The 22,048-nt window shown below is 39.7% G+C and overlaps 1 protein-coding gene across 1 annotated transcript in view; it reads left to right on the forward strand.

Moving 5' to 3' along the window:
* CCDC85A (coiled-coil domain containing 85A) overlaps window positions 1-22,048 on the forward strand; it is a 281,237-nt gene that overhangs the window by 105,024 nt on the left and 154,165 nt on the right. The gene's annotated exons all lie outside the window — the stretch shown is intronic.

Genomic DNA, 22,048 nt, shown 5'->3' on the forward strand with positions numbered 1-22,048 from the left:
CTTGACTTTTTACAACACTGGGCTAATGCAATATTTGTCCTTCTGTGATTGACTTATTTCACTCAGCATAATGTCTTCCAAGTTCATCCATGTTTTGCAGATTCTATATTATTCTTTAGTGTTGCATAGTATTCCATTGTGTGTATGTACCACAGTTTGTTTACCCATTCTTGAGGTGATGGGCATTTAGGTTGTTTCCATCTCTTTGCTAATTTGAATAACTCATGAGTCAAATTATGAGGTTTTGTCTCATCCTGAAGAGTGACAGTTGGAGGGAAGACAGATTTGATTTTCAAAGAAACTCTGGGTGCCATGTGGATAACAGAGTGAAGTGGGCCTGAATGAATAAGGAGAAACTAGCTAGAAAGTTATTGCCATATTTGAAGCTGGAGAGAGTGTGGCTTGGTCAAGTGTGGTGGGAGTAATGCAGAGAAGTAGATGAATTTGAGAGATGTTTTAGGGCAAAGCTTGATATGACTTATTGATGGAGTAGCTACAGGTGCCAGAAGAAGCAGGTGTCAAGGATGGCTTCTAAGTTTCTGGCTTGCAAACTTGAAGGAATAGTGATGCCAGTCACTGAACTCAGAGTAACTAAAATGGCTGCGCAGAAGGTAGATGTGGGACAAGACTGGCAGAAGAAAGGACAGGTGTGATTGGTTTTGTGCCCATCTAAGTAAATACTGGCTGTTATGCCTGAATTACAGATTGACATATTTTGGTATTAAATGAATGTGCCACATTCATTTGTGTGTCTCTTACCTTATTCCCTTCATGTCTACTCTTGAGGAAGAAATAGGTAAGTGTACATGTTTTTGGGTGTCTGTGTGTGTATGATATTTATTTCAATGTGTAGTTTCCCTTTTAGTAGACAGGGATTAACTGTAGTACTTGTTCAGATATTTGAAGGAATGATGAATGCTGTTGAATTTGATGAGGATGAATGGATTGGCATTTAACTACTGTTCAAGCTCATAAAACACTTAGCAGTTGCTCAGAGGTGGCAGTAGAGGAGAGATGCTGCTGTAGGTTTTTGATTTCTGTCCTTCCGTGCTTGGAATGATGGTAGTAGTATTTGTAGTGTCATGAATAAAAATGTGCACTTTGCCTGGAATAAAGGTGACAAGACATTTATGTCAGTATCTATTGTGTGTGATAATGTCAAATGAATTAATTAATTCATATTGAAAACTATTTATTGTATTAAACACTGTGGTAGACACTGCAGATACAAAGATGAGCAGCAATGACTCAACTTCTAACTGTTTATTATGTCTTACTGTATTCTGTGTGGTGTGGTTGACATTGGATTTCAGTAGCAAACTAAAACATAAAACTTCTAGGCCAGTAGAAGAAGCGGACATTAATCAAAGAATCAGCAAATAAATAACAGTGATGTGCACACTGGGATAAATATATGTATAATGAGAGCATATAAATAGGGGGGTTGGATCTAGCCAGAACATCAGGAAAGGCTTCCCTTGGGAAGTGGTGATTAAGTTGAAAGAAGAATAAATAACATTTCAACAAGAGAGGGTGGCAAGAAGCTTTCTGTCTAAGGCAGTGTGGAAAAACCAGAGAGAAGGCACATTAACCCCCAGATTCCAGGAGCTTAAGATTGTTTCTTTTTCTCACTACATGAATGGTGCAGCCTGGTGAGTAAGTTCTGTTCTTCATAGGAACTCAGGGACCCCACTGATGAAGGCTGCATCTTCTGGATCTTTGCTGGTTGCTGCAGCATGGGGTGAAAACACACAGTTCCCACATCTCTGCTCACCTCCATTCCTATCCACATCACTTCTGCTCACAGCCTTCTGACTCTAGTGATCACACGGCCCCACTTAGTGCCAAGGGGCTGGAAGATGTAGTTTTATGTTTGAGGTGGTAGTAACATTCAAGAAGTGATGAATATTATTATGTGAAAAAAATAAAGCACATTAATATTCATACAAATAATGTTCCAGAGGGATTTAGTAGCTGATAAGATTTGGGTGATGGAGGGAAAGGAGTCAAGGAATGGGGGGCAGCATATAGCACCTGAATGAATGGTAGAGATGAAGTACTAGTCACATGGTTAATGAAATGATAGAGACTTTTAGGGGGAAGGGAGATAAGTCTGGGTGAAGTCATGTTTAGTTGGTCTGGGTGTTAATTAGGGGGAGATGTCCCAAAAAATAGTTGTAAATGCAGAACTAGAGCTTGTGGAAGAAGTGATGACTGAGAATGGCATTTTGTGAGCTTTACAAATAGAAATGATAAATAAAGCTAAGGCAGGGAGTAAGGAGGTTATCTTGGGGAACATTTCCATATACCTAGCACCAAAAGAAAGAAATCATCAAGGGAGATAGAGAGGAGCAATCAAAGGATAGTACATAGAGTTACAGTAAGCAGAGTAAGGACATTACAAGAGGGAAGGAATGGCCAGCATTGTCAAATGCTATAGAGATTAAAGAATACAGAAAGTGAGGCCAGGTCTTTGTGTTGGGGAATCGAGGAGGTCATTGATGATTCTATAGAAAGGAGAAAGAAATGATGGCATCATAGATTGTTAAGGTCATTGGGTTTTTTTTGGGGGTGGGGTGGGGTGGGGTAGGGATGTGGGTAGGTAAATCCTGATAGGTGTAGCATAAGAAATATGTGGAAAAAGAGAATGAAAACCTGGGAAGAATAAGAGACAAAAGTGGATGGAATATGGGGTTAGCCTTGATAAGAAGGCATGATATTTCTTTTTTGGGTATAAGAAGAGTAGTGGGAGGAGAGTTTGAAAACAGAGAAATATTTGAGGTGATGAAGAGGCTGACAGGAGAGATTAAAAGAAATACATGTCCTGTATAGAATTCAAAATCCTTAGAAATTACCTAGCCATATCCTGAAATGTACAATAACTGTATAGCAGGACTAAATATTCAAGCTAACTCAAAAAGGTCAGAATTAAAATATAACCTGGTTACAGGCCAAACACTGAGGACCATATATTAGTTTCCTAAGGCTATCATAACAAAATACCATACTTGGTGGCTTAAAACAACAGAAATCTACACTTCTCACAATTCTGGAAGCTAGTTTGAAATCAAGGTGTCAGTAAGTAGGTCCATCTTCTCTCTGGGAACTCAAGGGGAGGATAAACCAAAACCAAAACCAAACTCACTGTCATTGAATCGGTTTAACTCATGGTGAGCCCTCCTTGGGTTTCCGAGGTGGTATCTCTACGGAAGTAGATTGCCCAGTCTTCCTTCCGGAGTGGCTGGTGAGTTTGAAACACCAGCCTTCTGGTTAGCAGTCAAATGCCTTAGCCAATATGCCAACATACTTCCTTACATTTTCCCAGCTTTTGTGGTTGTTGTCAGTTTTCCCTGATTTGTGGCAGCATAACTCCAATTTCTGTCTCCCTTAGTCTGTGTATATCTGTGTCTGAACTTTCCTCTTCTTCTGAGAATGGCAGTCATAAGGACCTACCTTAATTAACCCAGTGTGACCTCATCTTAACTTTACTACCTCTGAAAAGATCAGTTTTTCATATAAGTTCACATTCACAAGTTCCAGTTAGATATGAATTTTGGGAGAACACTACTCAATCCAGTATAGACCTTATGAAATGGTTATTGTTGGGAAATCATATATAGTAGTAAGTACTGCATTTTGGGTAACTGTGCACTTATTATTATGCTGCTGCTTATGGAACATGCGACCAACCTGCTGGGTGGAAATGACTACAAATCATTGTTACTACAGCCAGGATACCTTGTAGGACTCTGAATGTGAATTAATTAATGAGAACATCTTTCAGATGTCAGGCACCTACTTATTATTACTATTTATTAAGTGAGTATGATGTGTCCTTGGTGGCCTATTGATCAGTTATCAGTTTAAAACCTGTCAGTCAGCCTAGCTGTGAATTGCATAAAGAAAATTCAATTGTAAAGTGGTTATCTAAGATATCTCATGCATAAGGAAAGAATGAACTATACCCAAAATTAATTCACAGTATTAAGTCAGATATTTTTAGAGGATTAGATCTTTGGTGTTTACTTTAAAGATTCATGTAAGGCAGGCTCTCTTCTTTATCCTAATTTTGTGGCCACAAAGGTACAGAGTGACTGAAGGATTGTTTGGCTGGATTTAGCTCTCTTGTTCAGCCATATAAATACAGACCATCTGACCCAATGCCTAAACTGAGTTAATGCCCCATACATTTGGTAAGCTTCATGTGACTTCATGGGAAAAGAGTGAATAGTCCTGCAGACTCATCTGAAAAGTATTTTTGTTTTGTTTTAAAACCAGCCCCAGTTGTAAAGTGTTGATGAATGGATGCCATTTATTTTTCTGTTTGTGCTGGAAAGTTTTGAAAATAGCTGGTAGTAATATCAAACAAATTCCACTTATCAAAAATGGTTGAGAGGGGAAGGGAGACAGCTTGCTAACAGGGAGAACATTCACATGAAGTCTGTATAGTACCACCCTTGAGATACCGTGAACGTAGACTTAACTCAAACAACTGACTTTAGAAGTTACCATACGATAAACGTTTGTCATCTTCTAGTCAGCTTCTAAAACATTTAGTAAGTACTTCCCGTGTGCAAGGTACTATGTGCAAGGTATGTATATTATGAAAGCATACCTTAGGATTCAATCTTTGACCCCAGGGAACTTATGGAATCCTATGTGTGGAGTTGGTGGCAAGAAATAAATAACTATAGTACAACCAAAACACTATAGAGCCACAAGTGTACTCCAAAGTAATGTAGGCATTCAGAGAAGGATGGCACTGTTTTCAAATAGAGGATCAGCAAAGTCTTCATGAAGGAGGTATATTTGAAGTGAACCTTAAATTATGAGGTGAAACCAAATTATGGTGAAATAGTAAAAGAGAGAGAAAGATGAGGAAATGGGAGTGAGGGATACAATGAAGGTTAGAAGGCAATAGGAAAAATAAATAAGGTGGGCAAATTATATTTAATCACCCAGATGGAAGAAACAAGGAGGTCGGGAGAGGAAATAATGTAAAAAAAAGTCCGTGAAGAAGGTAGGTTTGGGCCCATATTGTGGGCTAAGGTACCTGGGGGAGAGGTTGGTACTTATTTGAATGATATGTGAGATGATAAAACACACTGTAGAAGCTTAAAATGGCATGTATTCAGGTATGTGTAAGAAAGATCAGAAAGAAGAGATATTGGAGGCAGGGAGATGGCTTAGGAAGCTATTGTGGCCCGAACGAGAAATCATAAAGATCTTAACAAGGAGAATTTCTGACTGAATCTGACACAAAGGAGGAGATACAAAAGATGCTGTGGATATAAAATATTTGTATATTAACAACGTGATAGAAAGGAAGAAAAAGGAATTGAAGATAACAACAAAATATTGACATCATCTCTATCAGTAGAAATAAGACACTCGAGAGGAAGGGCTGTTTTTTATTTGGGATCACCTAATATAACGAGTTTGAATTCTTCAATCCTAGACAAGTGAGATTAGATCTATCAGAGATGATCTTCTTTGGGATGTCAGTTTAGGAGCCATAGACATGACATTGAAGGAGTGAATCAGTTTCTGAGGATATAGATTGTGAAGATGTAGAGTGAGGCAGACAGAAATCTAACTGTACACCTTCAGTTAGGAGGCAGAGGAGAAACGTGGGTATGAGAGGAGGTAGAGGAGTAACGGCAGGAGATAGGGAAGAAGAATGAGGCTAGTAGAGTGATGAAGAAGCCAATAGAGGAAAGAGTTTGCAGACAGTATGAGAAAAGGTCTATGGGTTTATCCATTAGGATCTCACTGAAAGCCAGAGTGCAAGAAATTATGGGGTGAGTGGGTGGTACAAAACTAATGGCAGTGTGTTTAGCCATGTCTGCAGATAGCTGTGTTCTCACTGCTGTTGCATCTCCCCATTAGACCTCCACAATTGGGCATGGGCTGGGGTTGGCCTGGCTTCTTCTTCACAGAGAATTACTGACAGCCTCTACCGAACAGCCAGAGTTGGCCATAGGGTGAGACAGTTTGACATCCTAATGTAGACTCCTCCTCCCAAATTTTGGTAGCGTAGGATGGTAATTGGAAGGGGAAAACAGAATCTAGGACAGGAGATATCGGAACATAATTTTGGCAGGGATGCAGTCAGTAGAAAAATGCGATTGAATTATGAGGTGTGCACCTAACTGATAAATTGAGGTCTTTGAAAAGGTAAAGGAATCCTGGTGGTGCAGTGGTTAAGCGCTTGGTTGCTAACTGAAAGGTCAGTGGTCCCAATGCACCAGCTCCTCCGTGCAAGAAAAGACCTAGCAATCTGCTTCCATTAAGGTTATAGCCTTGGAAATCCCATGGCGTCAGTTCTACTCTGTACTATAGGGTCGCTTTAAGTCTGAATTGCCTAGACAGCACTGTGTTTTGCCAAGTTGGAAGGCATTGGTAAGGCCTGAGTTTGGCCTGACTCTGGGGATCTGCTGCAATGCTTAGCATTCCTACTTGAGCCTGATCACCTGAAACCCTATCTGCTTGGTTAGAGCTCTGTGACCTTCCCAGGTCTTCCTAGACCCTACTCTCCAGAAGTTGTAAACCTAGCCATTGGGTGAAGTCTTGCCTAAGGGACTAAAAATGATGAATGCATTGAATAAAAACCCTGCTTACCAAATTGGGCCTCTTGAGATACTAATGATGACACAGGTCAGACCTGATTTCTCCTTGTATATTTGGACACTAATTATTGAACTTCTTTTTACTCATCTTAGGGGATAGGTTGATAGCTGGATTATTACCACCAACCCTTAGTGGCCTGTTTCCTTATGAATCTGTGTTGCTGAGACCTCAATATGGCCTTAGCAAGGCTTGCTCAAATATTATCATTGAATGGGAAATTTATTTCCGGTGGTGGGTTAGCAACCAAGCTAGCATTTAAGATAGAAGAGAAGTAGGTTGTGAAAAGAGCCAGTGCATCAGAGAGCAGGAAGGGAAATATCATTGTGGAAGTCAGGGCACATCTTACAGGCTGGACAGGTTGCCTGGGACCAAAAAGACAGGGAAAAATGGACAGGGCAACAGAAGAAAGAATTTGATCTGTCACTCATGCTAGCCTCCATACACCGTTTGGCCTCTTGCTAGAGCAGAAATTTTCCTGAGCTTGGCTCCCCTAAGGACTTCAGGTAGAATCTATAGGATGTGTGGGTAAAGTCATCAGGGTAGATTCTGACAGAGAGCCATAGAAATCTATCCTTTGATCAACACTCTTTTCACAAGGAAATATGCCATTACCCATAATGTGAGAAGTCATGCTTGCAAAAAAGCTTTAGTGGAACTACTTTATTCAAACCTGGGCTTACACGAACAGGATATATTTGTCCAATTTTTCTTGAGCTGCTCTAATGTCATGGTAGCTTATCTGCCAGCAGGAGTGGCAATGCGATGTGGCACTACTGTTTATTCTAATGAGCAGAGTGAAGCTGCATTAGGAATCATGCATGCTGCATTCATGACCCTGCTGGGCACATTTTTTGGGGGCAAGGTTGCCTGGAGTTGGCATAAACTCCGGTGGCTCTGGAATGCATATGTTCCATACTTGCCCAGGTTATTAAACTATTATTAGGAAAGGGTCATGTGGAGATGTAATAGGGTGTCATTTTTTAAACATTTGTGATTATTCAATTTGTTGGCTAAATATATCATTCAGTCTGAAGAGTCTTTGTATTATTTTAGTATTTTTCATAGATCTTGCCCGCATAAAAACTAACATACTTTTAAAATGCTCCTGGATGTTATAAAACCATCTGGTGCAAATTTAGTAGTTTATTTGTTTGTTTATTCCAGAGAGGAAAGCAGTCTGACTTACTGATAAAGTTGACACACACAACAGTCATCACCTCAAGCTTGCATCCTAGAGCAGTCTTGTGCTAAGTGAGCTTGGGAAATTTACAAAGTCTCTTGTAAATGTAATTTCCACATCTTTTAAATGGAGATAATGAAACCTCCTTCATCAGGAAGAATGTGAAGAAAACTGCAGTGACACTTTGAAAACCCGAGTGCTGTTGTTGGCTCGAACTAAAACCCTAGCCTTTGTGGAAACAGAGCTTATCAACTGGTAGGCGATAAACTCAGGTGTTCTCACTCTCTTTCTTCCCTTTGTTGAAGTTGTGGGTCTATCCAGTGCCTCCAGAATGACTTTGGCACAACTCTGCTGCCATTTTGAGCATAACATTAGTTAGCCATTTGTCTGCTCCCCAAAAGGTTGGTGGTTCAAATCTACCAGGCCCTCTGTGGGGGAAAGATGAGACAGTGTGCTTTAGTAAAGATTTACAGCCTTGGAAACCCTATGGGGAGTTCTGTTCTGTCCTGTGGGGTCATTATGAGTTGGAATTGATGGCCTCAATATATGTTTTTTTTTTTTTAAGAAGCCAATCTGAAATTCTGCATGCACTGCACCCCAGTAGGATCACTTTGATGGGGTTTACACAATCTATGCTTCCTATTACTGAGTTCAGTTTACCCAGCATTTGCTGAGTGAGCATCTAATGCATGCAAGGTATGATGCTGGATAGAACACAAAGATATGCATGGCTTAGCCCCTATCCCAAAAACTTCTGGTGAAATGAGAATAAGCTAATTGTTGATTTACTATTTGAAAAGTGCAAACAGTGCTAGTTGACTTGAGGCAAATTGTGTTGTAGGTTGAGTGAGTTTTGGAGCACTCTTCACATGCCCTTTCACAATGCCCTTCACTCATATACTATAGCTTTCAATTGTCTAGAGGCCCAAACCAAATCATGTGCTGGCCCTGAATCCTCAGCACCTTTTTAATACCTACTGCCCCAGCTGCAAGGAGCCCTGGAGGTGCAGTGGTTAAGTGCTCAACTACTAACCACTAAGTTGGCAACTGGAACCCAGGAGCAGCACCATGGGAGAAAAATGAGGCAGTCTGCTTCTAGAAAGTTCTACACCCTTAGAAACCCTATAGGACAGTTCATCTCTGTTCAGAGGGTGCTGTGAGTTAGAATCAATGCTATGGCAGTGGGTTTGGTTTTGGTCCCAGTTATTCTGGCAATTAGGAAAGAACTAAAAAAAAAAAAAAAATCAATTTCATTGATTGAATGAATTTAGTGAACCTCTACCATGTGATGTGTTACAGAGTTCTGGGTATTTTCAGTTAAGAGGTGACAACTGCCTAAGCCCAAATTTCCCTCTGATGGTGAAATTTTACATGCTGGGAATTGTGTTATCAAGGATATTTGAGTGGGTTAGTTGAAGGGAGGGGAGCTCTGGTGGCATAGTGCCTGAGGCACTTGACTACTAACCAGAAGGTTGGTAGTTCAAACCCATCAGCCACTTCTTGGAAGGAAGATTGGGAAATTTACTTCCATAGTGATACTGCCTTGGAAACCCAAGGAGAGGTTGCTATGAGTAAGAGATGACTCGACGACACCTAACAACAACAATGGCTGAAGGGAGCAAGACTATTACTGCTGTGTAATTATACTCATTCAATATATAAAAATAATAATTGTCCTCAAGTTAATTGAGATAACTAAGGGGTATTAATAGTTATTATTAGTTTATTTATTTTTTTTGTAAATTTTTATGGGAGTAAGTTGTACTCCAAATGTTCTAGGAATTTACTTCAAGCAGAATAATATATTTGTTCCTGAAAACTTGTTTTACTCTTTTTGTAACTAATTACTGGCAGTGTTTCTCAGACTAGTGAAAAAATTGGCTTCCATGCAGCTTTCCTTGGTTTCTAAAGGCTTTTCTATATGGAGCATTGTGCTGTTGGGTAAACCAGTGTCACTCAAGTGCACTCAGGTAATCAAGAGTTGTCCTCACTGCATTGGGAGATGCTCAGTGCCAGTTGTTGCCATCAATAAACAGTTCACACATTGCTAGAGTTTCAACTGCTGTGTGGTGTCTGGTAGGAAGCAGCAGTCATGTTTCTAAGAGACTGCAGCTGGGTCAGGCTAATGCTCACCGTAAGGTTAAGGCAAGGCATCACTGTCTCTCGCTTCTCCATATTACGTTATCAGATAGAGTCAACACAGGCAAAGTCCATGGCACATATTATTCCCATATGATGTTAACACAACAGCTCAGGAATTGAAAATGTATGTATTCAACAGTGTGTCTAACCAGAGTATTAAGTTTGCCTACTTCTCCTCCCACTGTATCGTTCCATTGCTTTGGCACAGTATAGCTACAGCTTCAATTACGTGCTTGGAAAATAAGAGGAGCCTCAGAGAATATTTTTTTCAAGACCACTTAAATCGTTGATTAACAAAGAGACCAGCTGGGACCAAAGGAATACTTAGTTCAGAATAGCACTAGACATACTGCAGGCAGCACGAAACTGGTGAGAGTACTTAATTAGAATGTGTAAAACTTGACCTTTCCTAGCCACTATGACATCCTGTAAAAATGCAGTGCAATCCAGAGGCACAAGGTTCCCATAGAGAGCCTGGTACTCTTAAGATTTCTGAAATCTCAGTGGATGAGGGGAGTTGGTATCATTATGGAGTTCTTTGTCTTGCAGTGCCCATATGCATTTAATGAGAGCTTCTATATAGTGTTTGTCTCTGTAAGTATTAAAACTTGATTAAGAAATCCATTTCTCTCTAAAGCTTGAACGAATGTTTGGAGACAAATAGAATAATTTACTTTTTGAGCTTTGTTTCCTTTGAGAAAACATTCTATGTAATTGAATCGGAGTGAGACGTCAAAGTTCCACAGTGTATCATCCCCTTTTTCCATTCACCCTCTCTGCCTACCTTCTGTGGGCGGCTCCTCTGCTCTCATGGAGCCCCAGTTTGGATAATCCCAAGTGTGTTCTCCTTAGTTTGTACTCTAGTTATATATTGGGTTGGATATGTGGGTGTAAAACGTGGGTGTGAGTTTGTGTGTGTGAATGTGTTTGTGTATGTGGGAGGAGTGTGCGATGAAATGGGAAATAAAGGGGATTTGTGTAGGCACTTCAGCCCTTCCTTCTTCCTGGGGTAGAGAAGGTGGCTCGTGAGAACTGGTAGCTGATATATATTCTTCTTTAAAGTAGGAACAAATGGAGTTATTTGTTTATTTATTTTTATCTTTTTTTTTTTTTTTAAATACTGCGTTTGGGTGCAAATTTACAAAGCTAATGTGTTTTACATTCAACAGTTCATGCACATTTGATGTCATGCCCTGATTACCATCCCTGATGATAACAAATTCTTTTCCCCTCCCATCCCAGCGACTACCCCGTCCCTGTGCCCTTCTTAACTATGGACTCCTGTCTGTCCAGTTTTCCATCTACGTGAACTCTGCTCCTCTGGTGTTTCGTGGCTGATTACTCTAAGGGGTGCATCTCCCCAGAGTGGGTGGGTGCATCGCCCTGGGGTAGGTGTTCTGCATGTAGATCTTTCTGCTGTTAGGCTGAGAGCCAATCCATGGGAGTGAGTCCAATTCTAGGCCCAAAATGTAACCTGGGGCCATAGTCTCGGGGGTTTCACCAGACTCTCTCTGACCAGTAATTCTGGCCATTTTTGTGTTTTTGAACTTTTTTCCACATTTTTTTCCCCACTCTATTCAGGATCTCCAGTTTTGATCTCTTTCCGAGTGGTTGGCATTGGTAGCTGGGCACCATCTAGTTCTTCTGGTCTCAGCGTCATGAAAGCTGAGGTCCTCATGGTCCATCTTATCCTTGGACTAATTGTTTCCACATACCTTTGATTTTTTTCACTTTTCTTTGCTTCAGATGAGAAAAGACCAATAGTTGCATCTTACATGGCCACTCAAAAGCTTTTAAGACCCCTGTCACTACTCACCAAATTAGGTTGTAGAACAATATTTTTATGTACTATGTTGTGCCAATTAAGCATGAGGTCCCCAAAGACTGTGGTCCCGAGTCGCCGGCCCAGTGATTCTCTCTCTCAACGTGTTTGGTCGTCTCTGAGAAGTTATTCCAACTCTGCCTTCTGTTACTTCTGTAATTAATGTAGGTGGCTAATTTTGTAGCACAAGTGCATATGTAAGATTATCTTCAGCCAAATCTATGCTTGGTCTAGGGTATATTCCAAGGACCTCTGGTGGCACAGTGCCTAAGACATTTGACTACTACCCAGAAGGTTGGTGCTTAAAACCCACCAGCCACTCCATGGAAGGAAGACTGGGCAATCCACTTCTGTAAAGATTTACTGCCTCGGAAAGCCAATGGGGGTCACTATGAATCACAATCAACTTGATGGCAGTGGTTTTGGTTTGTTAGGGTATATTCCTGTTATCCTAACACACCTGATCTTTTCATCTGTCGATGCATTTAACCATAGCCTGGTGTTTGGTGTTAGTAGTAATGCAGTATTGTGCATGTACTAGTATTTGCTTCTGTTGTCTATATCTTACGTGTACACTTCAGTGTCCTTCCCTTTCCCAATGTCATCATGGTTGTCACTGACTCTTTCCATACTGTCCCTCTCCTTACCCAAATCAATATGTGACCTCCAAGTAGTCTGAAATTTTTCCTCCCCTTCCCTCCCATCCCCGGTAATCAACAAAGTGAATTCCTTTCCCTAAGTAAACCTTTCTTTGACTTTTTACAAAAATGGGTTCATACAACATTTGTCCTTCTGAGATTGACTTATTTCACTCAGCATAATGTTCTCCAGATTAATTCATCCATGTGTGAGATGATTCATGTCTTCTTCATTATTTTTAAATGTTGCATAGTATTCCTTTGTGTGAATGTACCATAATTTGGTTATCCATTCTTCTGTTGATGGGCATTTAGGTTGTTTACAAATGAAGTAATTTATCCCTCAGCCCCCTTTTGCTGATTTCTCTTTGTCTCCCCCAACTTCTAAACAGAAAACATTGGCCTGCCCAGGGTTTCAGTCCTTGGTCCTCTTCCACTCTCCGTCTACTCACTGCCAGTTTCATGGAGTTCATCCAGTCTTACTATCATCTATATGCTCTTGATGCTCAAATTTTATCTCCAGTCTGAACTTCTTCTCTAATCTCCATTTGTATTTAACCCCCATTTGATATTTCAAGGAGCTCTGGTGGCATAGTACCTAAGGCATTTGACTGCTAACCAGAAGGTTGGTGGTTCAAACCCACCAGCCACTCTACGGAAAGAAGGCTGGGCAATCTACTTCCATAAAGATTTACTGCCTTGGAAACCCAAAGGGGATCAGTATGAGTCAGAATCTACTCGATGGCAGTGAGTTTGGTTTGGTTCTGTTTGGTGTTTCTTCTTGAATGCTAAATAGGTTTTCAGACTTGATGTGTGCAAACTCAAATTTTGATAACCCAACCCCCAAAACTGGCCCCTCTGTCTGCCTGCCCAATCTTAGTAAATGATAACACCATCCTTTCCATTTCTCAGGCCAAAAACCTTTGACTCTCTCTTACCACCTATCTATTTCTCACATTTCATATCCAAGCCACTGGTAAATCCTATCAGCCTTTATGTTCAGACTCCATCCACTTTCTCTATCTATCCCACTAGCATGCTGATCCAAGCCACCACCATTTCTCTCCTGGATTATTGCAATAGACTTCAAACTGGTGTCCTTGTTTGTAGTGCTGCTCCCTCTGTCCATTCTCCACATAGCAGCCAGAGTGGTCCTGTTAAAATCAAAGTATATCACTCCTCTTTTCAAAATGCTCCCAATTGCTTCCTTTCTCACAGTCTAGAAGCAGAAGTCCTCACAGCAATTTGTGATCTGGCCCCTGCTTTCTCTCTGACCTCACCTCCTAGTACAGTCCTCCTCACTCACTCCTTTCCAGTCCATATTTGCATTCTTGCTCTTCTTCAGTCAAGCCAAGAACATTTCTACCTCAGGGCCTTTGCATGTGTTATTTCCTCTATTTACCACCTTTAGGCACTTGCATGTATCTGGCCTTATGTCATTCAAATCTCTGGTCAAATAATACTAATTTAAGGGGGATTTTCTGGACTTTCCTATATAAAATAACATAGTAACAACCTTCTCATCCCTAGCATTACCTTTGAGTTTAACCTTCCTTCCTTTTTCTCCACAGCACTTACCATCATATGACTTAACCCATTACCTTACATTGTTGTTGTAGTTAGCTGCCATTGAGTTGGCTCTCAACTCATGGCACAATGAGATGGAGCACTGCCGGGTCCTGCGCCATCTGCATAATAGGTTGGGGATCAGACCATTTTGATCCATAAAGTTTTCATTGGTTAATTTTGGAATTAGATTTCCAGGCCTTTTTTCCTGGTCCATCTTAATCTGTAAGCTTCACTGAAACCTGTTCAGCATCATAGCAACATGTGACTCACGTCTAACAGACAGGTCATGGCTGTGCATGAGGTGCATTGGCTAGGAATCAAAGCTGAACCTCTCACATGGGAGATGAGAATTCTATCGCTGAACTGTCTCTGTCTCTGAACTTACATGAAAGCACATAAACATTTCCCACTAGATTCAACTAGTGAAGCCATGATTTGCTCATGGAGGTTATTGGCACTGCCAATACTCCTTAAAAAGGCTATTAATAGGGAAAAGGAAGAAAGGGAGAAACACTGAAAAAGGGAAGGGACAAACTGTAGAATGGATGAAAAACTTTCCTTCAGATGCCTCTTTGCTAGCAGTGAAAAACAGTTGTCTATACTTGAACCTCTGGTAGCATAGTGCCTAAGGCACTTGACTGCTAATCAGAAGGCTGGCGGTTCAAACGCACCAGCCACTCTTCAGAAGGAAGGTTGGGCAATCTACTTCCATAGTGATACTGCCTCGGAAGCCCAAAGAGGAGTTGCTATGAGTCAGGTCTGAATCCATGGCACATAACAACAACATACTTGAACCAACTAACTAGAGTAATGTCTTCCTTAGAGAACAATTCAAACAAAGCTACCAATTAAATTTCAAACAAAAACAAACTCACTGCCATCGAGTCAATTCTGACTCATAGCCACTCCCATTGGGTTTCCGAGGAGGTAAATCTTCACGGAAGCACATTTCCCCATCTTCCTTCTGCGGAACAGCTGGGTTTGAACTGCTAGCCTTCTAGTTAGCAGTCCAATGCCTTACGTACTGCGCTATCAGAGCTCCAATTAAAATTAGTGGTGAAATAATGTGAAGAAAGCCTTAGGATTGTAGATTTATGGTTTATAGTTTTGAATTTTCACTGAGCGTTTGAATTTAATGGCTTCCTGAATCCTGTTACTAGCCCAGCGTCTCTGGTCCTTTGCCTCTCTGTGGCTGTTACCTGTTATAACCCTGGGCCACGGTTATGCCTTCTTCATTAAAAAAGGAATATTAGCAAGTTGTACAAATGATGGTGCTTAAGACACATTAGCAGTTAATTAAGGCTTCTCAACTATTGTTTTCTGAAGAATGGGATGAAGGTCCATTAACATTAAAATTGGTTGTGTGTGTGTGATTTGTTTTGAAGAAAGTGTATAGCTGCCAGAATCGTTCAGTTTCCTACTGAGAACAAAATCTCTGAGGATTTTTTTTTTTTTAAATTTATGAATATCCATGTGCTTGCACACATGAAGACAGCTAGCTTTATTTTTTATATATATGCAATGTAGGGATAGTGCAGTATGTAATTACAAACAATGAAATATGTTCATGGGCTTGTTTTGTGATATTTCCAGCTGAGAAGTAGAAGCTGTTCTAAAATGGAACAATTTTCACTGGTCCTAAAAATAGTGATTAACTTCTCCTCCACCCCCTTAACCCCCCAGATACTTCTCTCTTGCCAGTTCTCACCATCCCTAGCCAAGGCTACAGATTAGGTTTCAAGCCAGCTCCCTGGGCAGATCTCTTTACCAACCAGCACTGCTATATTTCTGATCTTTTTTTAAAAAAACGAAACTCAGATCTGAGAAAAGATTGACTGATAATGTTTCAACTGCTCATTGCCATTTTACATAAGTTGCACATCTAAGTCATTTTAGCTATGTTTTTATCTATGCAGTTTTTTTTTATTCTTTTTCAAAAAGGGTAATTGGTATATTCAACATAGTGCTCAGACCCTTCTGTTCACTTCTGACTGGGGCTAGATGGGCGAATGTGGAACGCCAACATGGCTCGGACATCTTGGCGTCCAAGGTGAATGCAGAAGGCCTCTGAGAGGGTTTCCTGAGTGATTCACAGCTCTCATGGAACATGAAAGGGATTATGTTTAAATCAGTTACCCAAAGAGAACCAAATAGACATTTTACTGAGAACATTAAGAGTGTAAATCAGTGTATTACAAGACTATTTGGAACTCCACCCAGAATTGCATTTACAACAAAAACTTAGTCAAGATACAACTATCAAGATTTAGAAACATCTGGAATTTTTCCTTGGGCATAATTTAGAGAAGGAACTCTGATGGTGTAGTGCCTAAGGCATTTGACTGCTAACCAGAAGGTGGATGGTTCAAACCCACCAGCCATTCCTTGGAAGAAAGAGGAGGCAATCTACTTCTGTAGAGATACCACCTCGGAAACCCAAGGAAGGATCGCTATGGGTCGAATCTACTCAATGGCAGTGAGTGACCAGGCTAATAGGTAGATGTGTTAGTCAGTGATGTTTGGTAGGCTCAGAAAACCTCTATCAATAATTTTAACAGAAAAGCAATTTCTCAGACTTTCCATGCAACTCTTCTGTGTGATGTTTAAATGATGCCTCTGAAATGACAAATGCAAATGAAAAAAAAATCTTAGATCATATTACACTTTCATTAGCTTTTAGATTAATGTAGTCTAAATTTTTGGAAGATATTTTATAGGAACTATTCAGGTTAATGCTAAGTTCAGTGAAGTTTCTGTTTATGAGACTTTCATATATATGTTAGGGATGATTATCAGTTAACCAATGGAGTGTTGAGGATAAGGATCTAATATGCAGAGGCAGATCCAGTTTTTAATGGGGCCTGAAGGTTAGCTGGTGGCACAGTGCCTAAGGCATCTGAATGCTAACTAGAAGGCTGGTTGGTTTCTGAGATACCACCTTGAAAACCCAAGGAGGGGTCGCTATGAGTCAAATTGTCTTGACGGCAGTGAGTTTGGTTTTTTTTTGTTTGTTTGTTTGAAAGTTAGAAAATTTTGGAGACCAGCTTGAAGGAACCCTGGTGGTACAGTGGTTAAACACTCAGCTGGTAACTGAAAGGTTGGCCATTGAAAGCCACAAGCTGCATTGCTGGAGAAAGATGAGGCAATTTGCTTCCATAAATATTTATGGCCTTGGAACCCTATGGGACAGTTCTACCTGTCCTATATATAGGATTGCTATGAGTCCAAATCTACTGATGGCAGTGGGTTTGGTTTTTTGGTTTTGAAGGAAAAATTCACCTTACAAATATAAAATTAGGTACAAATTCAATGTTTCAAATGATAAAAGAAATTCACAACAAATTACAGATAAAAACAAAAGTGACAAATACCACAATCATAAATTATGCAGAAAAATTATGTAACATTTTTACTAATTGCCCTTTTTTAAAAAGTACATTGATAATTTTTGATCACTTCACATGGCAGTGACTTTTGTAACATTTTTATAAAGACCAGAAAGATAATTCAGTCTTCTGTCTAGCAAGGTTGATTGAACTTTGTTTTTTATTGTTGCCTGTTGTTCGATGCCTTTGAGTCAGTTTTGACTCATAGCAATTCTGTGCACAATGGAGCAAAACACTATCCAGTCCTGCACCATCCTCACAATCATTGTTATACTTGAATCTATTGTTTCAGCCACTTCAAACCATCTTGTTGAGGGTCTTCCCGTTTTTCACTGACCATGTACTTTATGAAGCATAATATCCTTCTCCAAGGACTGGTCCCTCCTGATATGACCAAAGCATAAGAGAAAAGTTTGGGTATTCTTGCTCCCAAGGAGGATTCCAGCTATCCTACTTTCGAGGCAGATTTGTTCATTCTTCTGCCAGTCAGTCCATGGTATATTCATTTTTCTTTGCCAACTCCATAATGCACATGCACCAGTTCTTCTGTGGTCTTCCTTATCTGTTGTCCAACTGTCACATGCATATCAGACTGCTGAAAATATCATGGCTTGGGTCAGGCACACCTTAGTCTTCAAAGGGACATCTTAACTCTTTAACACTAAGGTGTTACACTAAAGTTTAACACTAAACTCATTGTTTATAGCAGATTTACCCAGTGCAGTGTGTCCTTTGATTTCTTGACTGCTTCTTCCATAGGTGCTGATTGTGGATCCAAGTAAAAGGAAATTCTTGACAACTTCAACCTTTTCTCCATTTATCATGATGTTGCTTATTGGTTCATTGTGAGGATTTTTGTTTTCTTTATGTTGAAGTGTAATTCTTACTCAAGGTTGTTCTTTGATCTTCATCAGTAAGTGCTTCGAGTCCTCTTCACTTTCAGCTAGCAAGGTTGTGTCACCTGTGTATCACAGGTTGTTAATGAATCTTCCTTCAATCCTGATGCTGTGTTGTTCTTCATATAGTCCAGCTTCTCGGATTATTTGCTCTATACACAGATTGAATAATATGGTGAAGTGATACAACCCTGATGGACACCTTTCCTGATTTTAAACTATGCAGTATCATCTTATTCTGTTCAAATGACTGTCTCTTGGTCTATGTGCAGGTTCCTCGTGAGCACAATGAAATGTTCTAGAATTTCTTAATCTTCATGATATTATACATAGTTTGTTATAACCCTCACAATGGAACCTTTGCATCATCAATAAAACACAAGTATACCTCTTTCTGGTATTCTCTGCTTTCAGCCATGATCCATCTGACATTAACAATGATATGTCTTGTTCTACTTCCTCTTCTGAATCCTGAATTTCTGGCAGTTCCCTGTCTATGTGCTGCTGTAACCATTTTTAAATTATTTTCAACAAAATTTCATTTGTGCATGATATTAATGATATTGTATGATAATTTCCATGTTCTGTTGGATCACTTTTCTTTGCAATGGGCACAAATATGGCTCTCTTCCTGTTGGTTGGCAGCTGTCTTGTAAGTTTCTTGGCATAAACAAGTGCTTCTAATGTTGCAACCATTTGTTGAAACAACCCAGTGGGCATTCTGCCTGTTCCTAGATCCTTGTTTTTCACCAATGCCTTCAATGCAGCTTGTGCTTCTCCAGTCAGTACCACTGGTTCTTAATCATATACTACCTCCTGAAATGGTTGAACGTGGACCACTTATTTTTTTGATACAATGATGGTATATTTCTTCCACCTTTTTCTGATGCTGCCCATATCATTCAATATTTTGCCCATGGAATCCTTCAGTATTACAAGTCCTGCCTTGAATTTTTCCTTCAGTTCTTTCAGCCTTGAAAATGGTATGGTTTTCCCTTTTGATTTTTTAACTCCAGGTCTTTGCACATTTCATTATAATACTTTACTTTGTTTTCCCAAGCCACCCTTTGAAATCTTCTATTACGCTCTTTTACTTCATCATTTCTTCCATTAGCTTTAGGTACTCTCTGTTCAAGACCAAGTTTCAGAGTCTCTTCTGACATTCATTTTGGTCTTTTCTTTCTTTCCTTTCTTTTTAATGATCTTTTCCTTTCTTTATATATGATGTTCTTGATATCATCCCACAACTCCTTTGGTCTTTGGTAATTGATGTTCAGTACATCAAATCTATTCTTGAGATGGTCTCTAAATTCAGATGTGATATACTCCAGATCAGGTGTGATATTTTGGCTCTTGTGGACTTGTTTTAATTTTCTTCAGCTTCAACTTAAACTTGCATATGAGCAATTAATGGTCTGATCCACATCCAGCCCCTGGCTCTGTTCTGAATGACAAAATCGATCTTCTTCATCATCTCTTTCTACAGAAGTTGTGGATTTGATTCCTGTGCATTTCATCTGAAGTGGTCCACGTGTACAGCAGCCTGTTATGATTTTGCAAAAATGTGTTTACAGTGGATAACTCATTCATCTTGCAAAATTCTATCATGAGGTCTCTGGTGTCAATTCTATCACCAAGGTCATAATTTCCAACTACCAGTGCTGCTTTTTTGTTTCCAACTTTAGCATTCCAATCATCAGTAATTATCAATGCATTTTAATTGAATTTTTAGTCAATTTCTTACTACAAAATCTGGTAAATTTCTTCATCTTTGCCTTTTTATTGTTAGGTTAGAGAAACTTTTATCTTTTATTGGTAATGACATATACATTTTTAGTATTGTTGTCAAATTTGGAAAACTTCATCAAGTTTCTTTCACTTATATTTGGAAGATTTTTCCCTAGACTAGTTTCTGGTTCTGAAGTTTTATTTCAAGCCTTATTTTTGCCTTTACCATCCCACTCTGTGGTGTTGGGCAATGTAGGCCATATTTATTTCACAATAAAATATGTGGCACCTGTATCTTTGGGTCATAATTCAAGGGCAGTTAGTACACAGGACAAGCAGTAGAAGCATTCCTAGAAGTCATTCTTATACCAGGAGCCTTTGTAATAACTTACCCTACACGTAAGCACATAAACAGGGAGCTCTGGTAGCATAGTGGCTAAGACACTTGCCCGCTAACCAGACGGCTGGCGGTTCAAACCCACCAGCCACTCCTCGGAAGGAAGGTTGGGCAATCCTACTTCCGTAGTGATACTGCCTCGGAAACCCAAGAAGGGGTCGCTATGAGTCGGGGTCGACTCGATGGCACATAACAACAACAACAACAACAAGAAGCACATAAACATAGCTTACTAGATCCCAACTTAATGTGCTCCCAATTCAACTGCTCCTTAGTTAGGATCCAAAATACCCATAGACACTATCACAACAGTTGATAAGGGAGTTTATATATGAAGGGGTAAAAGTTGGAGTGGAAGGAATCAATTTTAATTGTAGTGATAATAGATCTCTGTTTTGCAGAATTCACCAAAACATAAGTCTTTATGAATTCATTGCTAAGATTCCTCTCTTGGAAAGGGTCCAGGCAAGTAAGGGCTCTGAAGCTTAGGTTTCATTGTCTTCACAGTAAGTCTGACTCTGCTAATATGTACTGATGATCATCAAATCCATCACCCAAAGTGCTCTTGAGAGAGGATATGGCACTTCCCCTCATCAGCTACTCCAATCTCCTGAGTCACATTCATTACTAATAATTTAAGCATGTGCTTTAAAACTCTCCTGTTTTTAATTAGCAAGCTCTGGTGGCACAGTGGTTAAAGTGCTAGGCCATTAACCAAAATGTTGGCAGTTCAAACCCCCCTAGTTCTGCAGGAACAACTTTATGTGGCAGTCTTTATGTGGCAGTCTGCTTCTATAAAAATTACAGCCTTGGAAGACCTATGGGACAGTTCTGCTCTCCCCTATGGGGTTGCTGTGAGTGATAACTGACTCAGTGGTAGTGGAGTATTTTTGTATTTAATGCATGCTATCTCTCTTCTCCAATTAGCCCACCTTCTACCTCAGTAAAATGTACAGGGAAAGAAACTTTATTATTTATTTTTTTAAGTGGGGATATGAACATGTTAGGTTGACTCTGGGCAAGGGTAGAGTTAACACCATTCATTTCCCCTTGAGTTATCTTGGATGATCCATTACCATAAACAGCACTATTATATTTTCTTTCCACATTAGTCTTGCTGGTGATTTTTACTTTACACTCAACATGGGGTATGCATATCTGTCAGCTGGACTGCTATTAGGAGTCCTATCTGCTAAATGCTTTCTCACAGGAGCGGCATTATCAGGCTAAGTGAGTGTCAGATTCATTTTGTACAGAAATAGCCTGTCAAGTATGCCCCACCTGTTTTCATTCCACTGCAGGAATTATTAAGACCTTGGTGGGTGAGTGTATACACGTGTTTATGCTAGACTGGATCAACTGATTTGTACCTTTCCTTTATACTAATTACCTCTAAGATCCAGAAAGGTTTGATGATTTATCTTAGTGACTAGAAATTGGCTAAATTTCAAGGATTATATAAGAAGTAACATTATTTTTCTAAATATTATTCACTTAATGTAATATTTTGATAGCAAACAATAATACTTTAAAAAAATAGATAGTTTTCATTCCTATAGTTGCCTAGTTGTTTTTGAAGGCTGAATTTTCAGAAAAGGCCCAAGTAATCAGTTAGAATGTTGTTACCATTTAGATTCTCAAAGAAAGTGTTGTTGTTGTT

Source organism: Orycteropus afer, unplaced genomic scaffold (assembly GCF_000298275.1).
Source record: "Orycteropus afer afer isolate SDZICR_OR568_19922 unplaced genomic scaffold, OryAfe1.0 scaffold00046, whole genome shotgun sequence".
Taxonomy (NCBI): Eukaryota; Metazoa; Chordata; class Mammalia; order Tubulidentata; family Orycteropodidae; genus Orycteropus; species Orycteropus afer.